Below are 12,398 nucleotides of genomic sequence, written 5' to 3'. Positions count from 1 at the left end.
TGTGATCCATAAGATACACATGAAGTGAGATGATAAATGTGACCATACCAATGTGGTAATTCTGCTGGCAATAACATGATCTCTCATTGCTTCATTGCTATGTTGATAAGTGTCTGAGAAGAAAATTTATGTCTGGGGTTTGTTTTGTCATGCACTACATAAATCACTGCACATGTCAGTACCAGGGAAAAAAAGACTAAATTATAGTTAAATATTTATTTGATCTCATTCTCTTATGGTGACCGCATAAATGCTTTTCTGCATTGATTTATCCTTTTAATGAATGCAAGCAATATATAAACAGCACCAGGTATTTGTTACCCTTACTGTTATCTCTAGCACTGACCTCTGGAATACTTAACTTTGTGTTCTATCTACTGGTGAAGCTTCACACTCTATGTTTCTGGGTCATCCATGATAACACCGAACACATGCAAGTCCCTGCACATTTTTGGGAACAGATATCTAGCTTATCTACATTATTTTCAGGAAGCTTATATATTACTTATAGCAAGGAGATATGTACGTATTCTACAAAAAAGAATTAACCATTTTTTATGTACCTAATATTACAGAACTGTGTCTTCAGTTTTTGCCTAGGAATCACGTGTCTGAAAATTCACCTTTTCACAACAGTGCAGGTTCTTTTTCTCGTGTTTTGTGGATTGCACCGATCAGCATTTTCTAAGTGAAAAGAGCACTAGGGATAGAAGAGGTGAAATGGCCTGTATGGAGCAGAAACACATAAGAACAATATGGAGAGGAGTCAGCTAGAGATAAACACTCTCTGGTGAGTGGGTGATTGTGTGCAACTCACAAGTGTGGAAGCCTAAGTACTGAGAATCCCTGAGGCACTTATGGATGTTCCTCCATTGCTTTACTTCATCTATAGCCTCTGCCCATGGATGAGTCTCTGGGATGCTTTACCAGGAAAGCAAAGAAGGTAAACTGAGCAAAACATTTCCTCAAAGATGCTGAAAAGAAATTAGATAGAATGTCAGTGATCCCCAACCTTTCCATTAGAAGTCTTGCATTTCATTTCTAAGTGCTTCCTTTAAAAACAAAAGCATGCAGAGCTCACACACAGTGTCTAGGCTCTCTTTCCTTAGGTGATCATTACCATGCTCTCATATGTACTCCCTTGAATGGTGCACTTGCTGAAACTCAAAACGCCAGTCAAGAATGAAAATCTGATCTGTGCTGTCTGCATAAATGTGTTCTGCCACAGCCTGCTTGGGGTAATCCAGGAATGAAAGTTTGACATAAGCTTGTTTTTTTTTTATCAACTCCAGACTCAGTCACTGTGAGATTCCAGCAGATTGGTAACTCTCCTCTCCCAAGGCAAAGCTTAACATGGATGGATACTGATCTTCAGTTGTAGTTTGAAGAGAATACAGAGTTACACTGGAATAGGTCAAAGGAAGAAACTAGAAAATGAGAGATGCAAAGAACTGGGATGAAACTTCAAGGCTAAGAGTGCAAGAAAGGCTATAGCTCCTTCGCTATCCTTAGCAGGAACTGATTTGTCAAGACAGGCTTAATACCATGATGCTTTCTGAGACTAACAGAAAAATAACCTTTTCTAAACCTGAGACATAATCACAAATTCTATCTATTTCTATAAGTTTCCAGTATTCATGCTTTCTGTCAGAGGGAGTGTATCCTTCAGTGCAACACATGTTAGGAAGCATATAGAATTTATATACAAACATAAAAGTAATCTTATTCAGAATAGGACACCAATTCCTGTGTCATTCCTACCTTTTAACGTAGGAGGCTGAAATATATCAGAACTGAAACAGTTCTAGCATAGCTGGTAGTGAAAAAGTGAATCCACCTTCCCTACTTGCTGTGGAAAACCACTTAAGGAAGTGCACCCCTGAAGAACCTAAAAATAGAAGACCAAATCTCCAGTACTTCTACAGGTGAAACTATCTACTGTTTGTAGTGTTACAGAGAAGCTGTTTTAGACAAGTGATCACAGGATGGATATACTTGAAATTCATTGCACAGTGAGAGTTCACGCCTGGAGTGTGGAGAACACTCTTAGAAACCCTGAAATGGCTATTCTGCTTAAAGGCCTTCACTTCGGCTGTGCTCAGGAGACAGGATCATACTCCACTGAGAAATTGGGTCCCAATACCTAGATTTTATTCATCTTCATGATGCTAACAATAGTAAATACACATTTCACCTAGACACATAGCCTTAAAGGAAGAGCTTGTAGGAACTTGAAACACAATTGTAATTCCAGTGTGTAAGGAGACATAATTTCCAATTGTATCAAAGATAAATTTTCATCTTAAATGTATTTTTTCTTTATACCTAAAACTCAAACATAACTGAGCCAAAACAGATGCCTAATTACAAAATTTAAATAAAAATAATGCTGCAGAGGAAATAGAGAGGCCTTCATATATGAACTGACAATTACCCTGATACCTAAAATTTCAACAGTGTGCAAATTAAGATACATAATCTAGGTTTCTAATTTTTCCATATTCCTTGCTAGACCAAGGAAGCAGCCACATAGTAAGCCTTTCTTTCAGCAAATCTAATACAAAGTGCAGAAGAAAACCTCCAAATGCAGATTTCGTCATTGTTCTTTAAAGTGATTGCTGGGACACTGCGCATGTATGAGACCTTGCAGTTGTCCAGGCAGAGGGTGTTGAGACTTAAAACTTTTGTAAGCCAAAGTTAATATGCCACTAAGCAGGTCCTGGGAGATTCTTTGAACTCTAAGAACTGAAGCTGCTGAGTTCCTGAAGAAAAGATTGAAGTATTCAGAGGCCTAGAGAGAGGGGAAAAATGGAAGCTCAGCTCCTTACCAGAATAGGCAGCCTACCAGATGTGGATTTTATATAGATATGAGACCCATGTCACGGTTCCCAGAGAAGCTGCATTCATTATGCTCAGGAACTGCTTACCATCAGTCATTCCTTGGGCTAAGCATTGGCACAAATCTATATGTATTCTCCTGGGAGAAGTTTCTGCATTCTAGTGTCCAGATGAAAAGAAGCTACCAAAGGCCATGAAGTACCTCAGTGGCTTAAGCCATTGGACTACATTCTTAGGCTGAATAATTTTACAGTGCAAGACTAATAGCAATATTAGTCTGAAGGCTGCATTACAGTCTGTAAAGACGGTATGGAAAATGCATCCTGGCCTGGCTGGGCAGAGCAAGACACTGAAGTAGCTGAGGTGAAACCCAACTGTATCTTCATAGGTCTGCCAGAATAAATAAAGGAATATATGCCATGTATGTAGAGCAAATATACACTTAATCTTCTAGTGAATCACCTTTTTCATACAAAGATCATAAGTGATCCCTAGTAGAACAGCTGCTCAGATGCATTCGGCTCTGGCCTCAGAAACCTCCCACAACAATGTCATGACTAAAAAGCTATAAAAGAGCTGGTCTGCCAGACTGGGGGGTCAAATAGCATCCTGTAAGCACTTGTAATAGGGGAGAGTGTGACTACTGATATTCATACCTCTTTCTTAATGGCCTTATGTAGAAGCAAATAGTTAGGGAAAAAATTTAATGAGAAAGTTAAAAATAGGTGACTATCACAAGAAATTAATAATTCCCATATTACTTTCTCATATTGCTGGAGTATGTGTCTCAACTAAGAATTTGCCTTGATTTTATTTTTTTTTATTATGAAAAAGATATATATTGGAAAGTGTCAGATCCTGAAACACTGATCTAGATAGATCTGCGTATTATCAGATTCTCTAAAGAATCTCGTTTTTGTTTCCGTACCATGGAACCCAGCAGGAGGGGAATGAGAGTAATTTAACATCCCAGCAATAAAGAACAGGAATTTACTAGTTTCAAACAAGAATCACTAACTAAAGCAAGGTCACTCTTTATTATATACCATTAAATAAATGTGTTCCCTTATGTTTTCTCTTCAGCTCATATCTGCAGAAGTTATATTATTACAACTTAAATTCATAAATTTTAGCAAAACAGTAAACCCACAGAAATAATGTATTTATCATGTTCTAAGAGACAGAGACATTTTTGTGATCATGAAACTCCATGTGGACTACCTCATATTTCTTTTTTCTTTATTATGGCCATTTTGATCTTCAAGGCCTGACAAGTCATTTTGTTTAACAAACCAAAATGTTCTTGTGCGTGTCCATATGTGCATGTATCTGGCAGTTGGCTCCTCCTAGATGTGTCTGAATCTATTGGCCAACTTTGATAAAGGAAGAAGTTGTCTCAAAGTTTCCGTTTCCTGCAGGCTGCATGGAGCAGTCAAGATGAAAAGAAGAGACTCATGCATCGTCCCTCAGTGGAAGGGTTACAACCTTTCTTGGAGTTCATGGAATCCACCTGGGGACTCCTCTTCCAGGTACAGCTGTGGAAGACACAAAGCTTCAGCGATTTTGCTGCTCAGTCATTTTTTTTCAAAGACAGACCAAAGCAATCATTTCCACTGACAATTCTTGCAGGCTTCTGAAATTTGTGCACAGTGGATGTTATCCTGATTTACTGCAAAATGAACTATTCATCATCAGTCCAACAGTGTTTCACCTGAGAGGTAGACAAATGTAATCAATACTAAAGCAGTAAGGAAGTGTGCAAGGGTTAGTTGGTCACCATGGGGTAGCACTGACAGACTGTTTGTCTGTCTCTCTGGTTTTGCCTTTAGTATTAAATAGCAAAATAAAGACATGACATTTTAACTGTATATACAAGTACCTACAATATTTTTCCTGGGGCATTTCTGCAAGGGTCTCTTTAGATTCTGTTTCTGGAACTTATTATAAATTATTTTTTAACTGAGACCCATTTTAACAACTTGTAATGAAGACTATTAGAAACATCAACCTGTGTGCCAACTTACTGCAGGAACTATCATTAAGTGAGTGACCAAACTAGTCAATTTAAGTAGAAACTAGACAGGTCAAGAGTTCACAATTACTTTGCAGCCCTTTGCTTTTTTCATTAAACCCATCAAGGACTTAAAGCATTGAGTTATTTAGTAAAGGAACTTCCAAAAGAAATCTGATAGCCAAGGTCAGAGAAATTCAAGCAGGAACAGGACCACTGCTGAAAGGTTTATGAACTTTCAGGCAAGTATTTGATTTACCTCACATTATTTCGGGTCCAGATGCACCACAGTCATTAGAGAAAGTAGTTCCTTCTCAACTAACAGCATTTCTATGCCCTTAGTATTTGAATGAGAATGGAGGCAGAAAGTATTTAGAGTTGAGATTTGTAAAACTGGCTAAATTAATTCATAATTTTGAATATTCCTCCTGTATGTGATTTTCCTGGTAATATAAAAGAAGGCAGTGGACCATGAAAGAAAAGTAAAGATGTGTGCCTTGAACAGAAAATGGTCCCTAAGAACATGATCCCGTACAATAATGCCAATTGGTAACACTCCAAGAAATGTGGTTTGATAAGGTGTGATAAGATTTGGTTTGAGACAACAGTAAAATGTAATCAAAGGACAGGGTTTAACTGCTAAAAGAGAAGCTAAAATATAAAAAAACATACAAACAACAACAACAAACAAATTAAAAGGGCAATTATGAAATTAACTGGAACAGCAGCATTGGTGTTTAGATCTGAAAATATCTGAAATTTTGATATTCCTTTTTCATTCTTGGTTTTAAAATTAAAACCCAACATAATAATCAGTTGGTCACAACCAGCCTAGATTCAATAAAGGTTAAATAAGGAGTTTTACCCCGCATAAATCCCATGTATTTAATAATTATCGTAAAGGAAAGATTTTTATGATATAACATAAAACATGATATGAGAAGGTTATTTCTTTTTGTGCCTTACAGATTTATGTAAAAGTATTGTAAATACAAGTGTCATGAAAAAGTAGGTGATTTATTGCTAGCGTGTTATCTTGTCTTTGAAGAAATTACATTTGGAGATCTTCATCTCCACTGTGCACATGCAAGATAACAAAGAAGCTATGAGTGTCAGGCATGAAAATGCTTGAAATAGCTCTTGTACTTACCTGCAACACAAAGCAAAGTCACTCATATGCAGGACAATCACATACATTATTTCTGTGACTTTGAAAAGGAAACTGTTTAGCCAGAGTTGAATCTGTTTCTGTGAATATTCTTGACTTTAGCTTACAAAGAAGCAAATTCAGAACTACTTAGTATTTTAAGGGTTGTGGTGAACAAACACATAGCATCCTACTCAGATGTTGAGCTGGCTGATCTCTTTCTTTAAGCCTTACCCTGATCTTGATGGCGTTTCTCAGTGTATCTGTTCAGATGCAAAAAGATAATGTCATACTGCCTCATCTGATGTGTTTATCTCTAAAGGTCAGGTAACATTCCAATGGAACGCAATACAAGCAAAAACATATGCAATTTTTTTAAGTATTAATGTGGCATAGCGCCTTCCTGCATTACAGTATCTGAATGTCATTAGTTCTGCTGATGACAATGGGACTTCTCACTTGAATGACATGGGGAGAAAATGGACTTCTGAATTTCTTTTAAACATCATGGCCCAGAAAACAATATGAGGGAATGGAAAATTACTACTGCATGTATGAGACAAGCTACAGCTTTTTGTTGTTTAAGATACTAGCTTGTATATGAGCACAAAAGAGGTATGTCACACTGTGACAGACTGCGAAATGTCATCACCACGGTATCAGGTTATAGCAAAAAACTCAGGTGTGTGCCAAACTATGGAAAATATCACTGACATGTATGGAAACCCCAGCAACAGCCAAATACTTTCTGGAATAGCTGCCAGAGTGAAAAAAACCCAAGGTTCTGCAGGGCCTATCTGCAGAAGTGTTGTTAGCTTTCCACCATAACTACATGGGAAATGTCTGACAGCATATTTTTGAGCTTTTTGCTCCTTTCTGTGTCATGGTGAGAGGTACCTTAATGCTCAAAAGCTCTGGAACAGTCATCTTAATATTATAGACCTAATGACATCTAAAAGATGCAATTAGTATGGATGCTGTTACACTAATGTATGTGTTCATTGATGAGATTATTCTCAGTTTAATTAGACAAGTGAAAATTCACATGCTCAGCACTATGTTGGACTAGCAGAGTCAATCTGCTAACATAGGAATAAAGTAAACATGGAGCCATGATCTCTATTCACCTGTAAAATGAATTAGTTTGCCAACTGTATCCAGGTCTGCACCAGAAGAAGTGTAGCTAGCAGGTTGAGGGAGATGATTCTGCCCCTTTACTCTTGTGAAACCTCACCTGGAGTATTGCGTTCAATTCTGGAGTCCTCAACACAGGAAAGACATAGATCTCTTCGAGTGAGTCTGGAGGAGGGCCACAAAGATGATCAGAGGGCTAGAACACCTCCCGTAAGAGGATAAACAGAAAGAATTGGGGTTGTTCAACCTAGAGAAGAGAAGGCTTCAGGGAGACCTTCCAGCAGCTTTCCAGAACTTAGAGGGGGCCTATAAGAAAGCTGGGAATGGGCTCTTTATCAGGCAGTGTAGCAACAGGACAAGGGCTAATGGTTTTAAGCTGAAAGAGAGGAGATTAAGATCAGATATTGGGAAGAAATTTTTTACTGTGAAGGTGATGAGTCACTGTAACAGGTTGTCCAGAGAAGTCATGGATGACTCTTCCCTGGAGGTGCTGAAAGCCAGGTTGGTAATCTGTGCCGTATCAGATGTGCAAAACGGTCTTACTTTCTGACAGTCAGGACTTTTGTTGATGATTTTGAAGCTGTGATGAGTGAGAGCCTTAAGGTGAACTCTTAATCCTCCTTGTTTCTTTTACCAAAGGACTGTTTTTCAGCAGTCTTTACTAAAATAAAGAAATAAGAGGAATTACTTTCACATATTTTATCAGAAAAAAATCCTGTAAACCGTTATCTGAAAGTCAGCAGCAACACTTCATAATAGCAAAGTTGATGGCAAAAATTTCAAAATTTAAACTTACAAAATCATAACGGCCTCTCTGATTAGGTGGGTTGACAACCTAGTCCTTCTTTCTTCCATACAGTGTTCTCAGCAATTACAATGTCACTAAGTCATACAACTGTCTCTTCAATTAACAAAAAGACTAATATTTCAGTCTAGAGTTATAGATCTCCGTAAGTGTTTGGGTGTCTGGAATAGCACCCCTGCTACTAATGGGATAGATAGATAAAACTGATTGAATATGGTGTTGGTTTTTGGTCCATAACTACTTGCTTTCCTTGGCTGTCTGATTGGACCACACTATCTGCAGCTGCTCATACCCTGTTCAAGAATTTACACAAATTAGCCAGAGAGCCTTTGAGAACCACCTCTTGGAGAAAGGAAGGAACAAGTCTTAATTTTGTTTTGGTATATGTACCTTTTGCTGCAAGGCCACTTCTGTGTCTTAGGAGTTGAGGCAGTGAATTTCTGTCTTGGTGAAAAAACTCCTATCATCCTGTGTTCAGGCATGCACGATCAGAGCTGCTGTTAAGTCCGCAGCTAAAAGTTGTCCTTTTAAAGTCCATGTTGGGTTTCTGCTTCACTAGGTGTACAATACTTACTGTAAAACTTACTGTGAAATGGAATTAAATGTTCTCCTGAACTTATTTAGTTGGCAAGTTTATGGTGTGAGGGAGGGAGGGAGAGAGAGAAGAGCTTAATCCCTTTCTGAAAGCAAACAATTAACTTAAATCCAATGATGAAAACGGAAGGTCTTTATATCATTGATGGTTCACAGGCTGTTGAGCAGCATTTGGTTTGTCAGAAATTCTAGCATGGCCTCTGTGCCAACAACACTTAACATGAGTGCTGCTAGATAATCTAAAGCCTAGTCTGTGAAAAGAAGCAAAGCAGAAAGCTCTTCTAAAGCTGATATATTCAGCCCACTCTTATTCTGCAGTGTTCTGTGTATACCATGGTTCCTAGGGCCAAGAAAGTAGTCTGCTTCTTGTCTCAAGTCAAACAATTTCATAGTTGGTTGGTAACCAGAAAATCAACAAAACTTTCTAAAAAAGCCCTTTTTGTCTGCTTTCTAGTCCATGTCTTCATTTACTGGCTGTATCCATACTGATAGTGCATCTTTTTTCAGCATTCCAATACACCCAATGATCATCCATTTTGAAAGTAAATGTATTCTTATTTTTGGAAAGCCAGAGAACTGATCTAATTAGTAACTGTGAACTGCAAAATTGCAAGACCTCCAAAAGATATGCCATAAACTTTTACACACACTTTTTTACTACAGAAATACAAGGCAAAAATGCAGGTCTAGTTGATCATCTAATGAACAAGACTCTTTGCCTCATTACAAAATGGGTACATTACAGACATCCACATGCACTGTGCAACCAGGGGACCACCTCATCTATTTACACAAGTATGAGTGTTAATCTAGGCTGCCCTGTGCCTGCATGTGGGACTGCAAAGTCTCCGTCTTGCTGTAGCACATACACAGAAAGTGAAAGCCACAGGTTTCTCCCCTCTCAAAGAAGTTGATTTGCTCAGGTTCCCTCAAGTGGTATTTAATAGGTCACATGCCTTTAGTACAGCCATGCCATCACTTAGCAATAAGATGAGGTACACTCCTGGTTTCAAGAGATGGAATTTGACCCTTTCATGGTTCAAGTGTTCTCACCACTTTCACCAACCAGCAATGAATTCTACCTTTACATCTGTTCCACACTTCTCACTATCATCACTTGTAACTGTTTGCTGTCTGCCCCGTCTTCACCAGCTGTTGCCTGAGACCCATGCGGTTCTTCATTGCCCTCCTTCTTGCATTAGCAGCAGGTTCTGCTTCTCCATCTTTAGCTCTTTCATAGTTAAGGCTGCAGTTTGTAGGCTGGAGAGTAGAAAAGGTAATTAACGTCCCCAATGATTTCAAAAGAAACAAAGCTGCTTCAAGTGGATGAGTTTCTTTTGTTCTCAGAAAAGGAGGTAAAAGGTGCTGTTTCCTCAGTAGCTTTGTTCTGAATGACAGCCAGGTGGTAGGCAGGCAACCAACCAGAGGCAGTTTGGTAAAAGCAAGACTAACTTCACTAGAAGTATGCTTTTTCTCCTATGAATCTGAAATTAGTTGTAGTTTCAGTCAACAAAAAACAGCAACAGAAGGTGTATTTATGTAGCACGTTTTGTTTATATATACATACACATATATATACACAGACAGTAAGCTATAAAAACACAGGCAGAGGTATATTCAGTGGGGAACAGGATTTGAGACAAGGGAGAGAAACATTATCCACAAGCCAGACTTCAGCATGTTCCATTAAAGGCATGATGCGTTCTCTAATGACCATAGCTAGGGATTAGCTGCATATCCTTCTCAAGGGATGGCTTTCCCCAGCTGACAGGGAAGTTCAGCCCTGGTGAGCTGTCACTGCTGCCACACTGTTGGAGACAGAATAGAACATCTGTGCCAATAATTTCTTCTGACCCCAAATATTCCCAAGCGGTTGCCTTATTGCAAGGAGCAGATAAATGCATGACAGCCTGATTCTAGCTTGTAAGGACTACTTTTTTATGAAACAGTGTCATAGAAAACCTCTCCTTTTCCTTTAAGCACAACACCACAAAAATCAGAATTGTGGGAATGAAGTTAACAAGTTGCATTTTGTAGCATTGCTTCAGATATTACTGCATAGTCCTATTTGTTTAAATTTTCAAGATTCCTTAACTGTGAGGAGAAATTTGAACTTTTTTCTTTTTTCCAACTAAATCTGAAACTTGGGCAAAATAATTGAGAATTCTTCTCATGGTCTTAAAGCCATGCACATTGCTTGCAAAATTCTTCATTAATATAAAAGAAGGGCACTAAAGATCTTTCCATTCGTGTATAGATGACTAACGAAACTTCTCAGGCATAAATTTAAATGCACAATAAATCACATTTAATTCAATACAATCTTGACCTAAAGCAGATTTGACCACTCTAAATTTTTCAAAAATATTCATCGCAGGAATGATTTGGACTCTTCTTCTCCACTAAAATCCATGTCTTTTTATATAAAAAAAAATAGATTGATATTTGCATCTACCTCCTCTTGCTTGCCCCAGAGACCTTCGTAAAGTGAGACTACTAGTTGATTGTTCCCTTCTCTGCTGCATACATATCCTAAGGATAGCTTCTCTGATAAGCATGATGGTGGGGCTAGAAAAGTCTGTGAGAAAATGGACTTCTCATGGGTTTAGCATGGATATAGAATCATAGAATCATAGAATAGTTAGGGTAGGAAGGGGCCTTAAAGATCATCTAGTTCCAACCCCTCTGCCATGGGCAGAGACAACCCACTAGATCAGGCTGCTGAAGGCCCCATCCAGCCTGGCCTTGAACACCTCCAGGGATGAGGCATTCACAACTTCCCTCAGCAACCTGTTCCAGTGTCTCACCACCCTCATCGTGAAGAAATTCCTCCTTATGTCTAGTCTAAATCTGCCCCTCTCCAGTTTATACCCATTCCCCCTTGTCCTATCACCACAAGCCTTTATGAATAGTCCCTCTCCAGCTTTCCTGTAGGCCCCTTTCATGTACTGGAATGTTGCTATAAGATCTCCTCAGAGCCTTCTCTCCTCCAGGCTGAACAAGCCCAACTCTCTCAGCCTGTCTTCATATGGAAGGTGCTCCAGCACTCTGATCGTCTTTGTAGCTCCCCTCTGCACCCATTCCAACAGCTCCAGAACTGGACACAATACTCCAGATGAGGTCTCACAAGAGAGGAATAGAAGGGCAAAATCATCTCCCTCAAACTTCTTTTGATGCAGCCCAGGATACAGTTGGCCTTCTGGGCTGTGAGCACACATTGCCAGCTCATGTCAAGCTTCTCATCCACCAGCACCCCCAAGTCCTTCTCTGCAGGGCAGCTCTCAATCATGTCATCCCCCATCGTGGACTGAAAACAGGGATTGCCCAGTCCCAGGTGTAGGACTTTGCACTTGGCCTTGTTGAACCTCATGAAGTTCTCACAGGGCCACTTCTCCAGCCTGTCCAGTTCCCTCTGGATGACATCCTGTCCTTCTGGTGTGGCAACTACACCACTCAGCTTGGTGTCATCTGTAAGCTTGCTGAGGGTGCACTCAATATTGCTGACGATGTCATTGATGAAGATATTAAACAGCACTGGTCCCAGTACAGACCCCTGAGGGACACCACTTGTCACAGATCTCCATCTGGACCTCAAGCCATTGGCCACTACTCTTTGAATACATCCATCCAACCAGTTTCTTATCCACCATACTGTCCACCCATCAAATCCATATCTCTCCAATTTAGAGAGGAGGATGTTGTGAGGGAGCGTGTCAAAGGCTTTACAGAAATCCACATAGGTCACATCCATTGGTTTACCCATGTCCACTGCAGTGGTTATGCCATCAAAGAAAGCCACTAAGGTGGTCATACAGGACTTGCCCCTGGTGAAGCCATGCTGGCTGCCATTAATCACCTCAATGTCCTCC

The sequence above is a fragment of the Phaenicophaeus curvirostris genome, chromosome 3 (genome assembly GCF_032191515.1).
Source record: "Phaenicophaeus curvirostris isolate KB17595 chromosome 3, BPBGC_Pcur_1.0, whole genome shotgun sequence".
Lineage (NCBI taxonomy): Eukaryota > Metazoa > Chordata > Aves > Cuculiformes > Cuculidae > Phaenicophaeus > Phaenicophaeus curvirostris.
The sequence above is the reverse complement of the archived record's forward strand: the minus strand, read 5'-3'. Positions refer to the sequence as shown.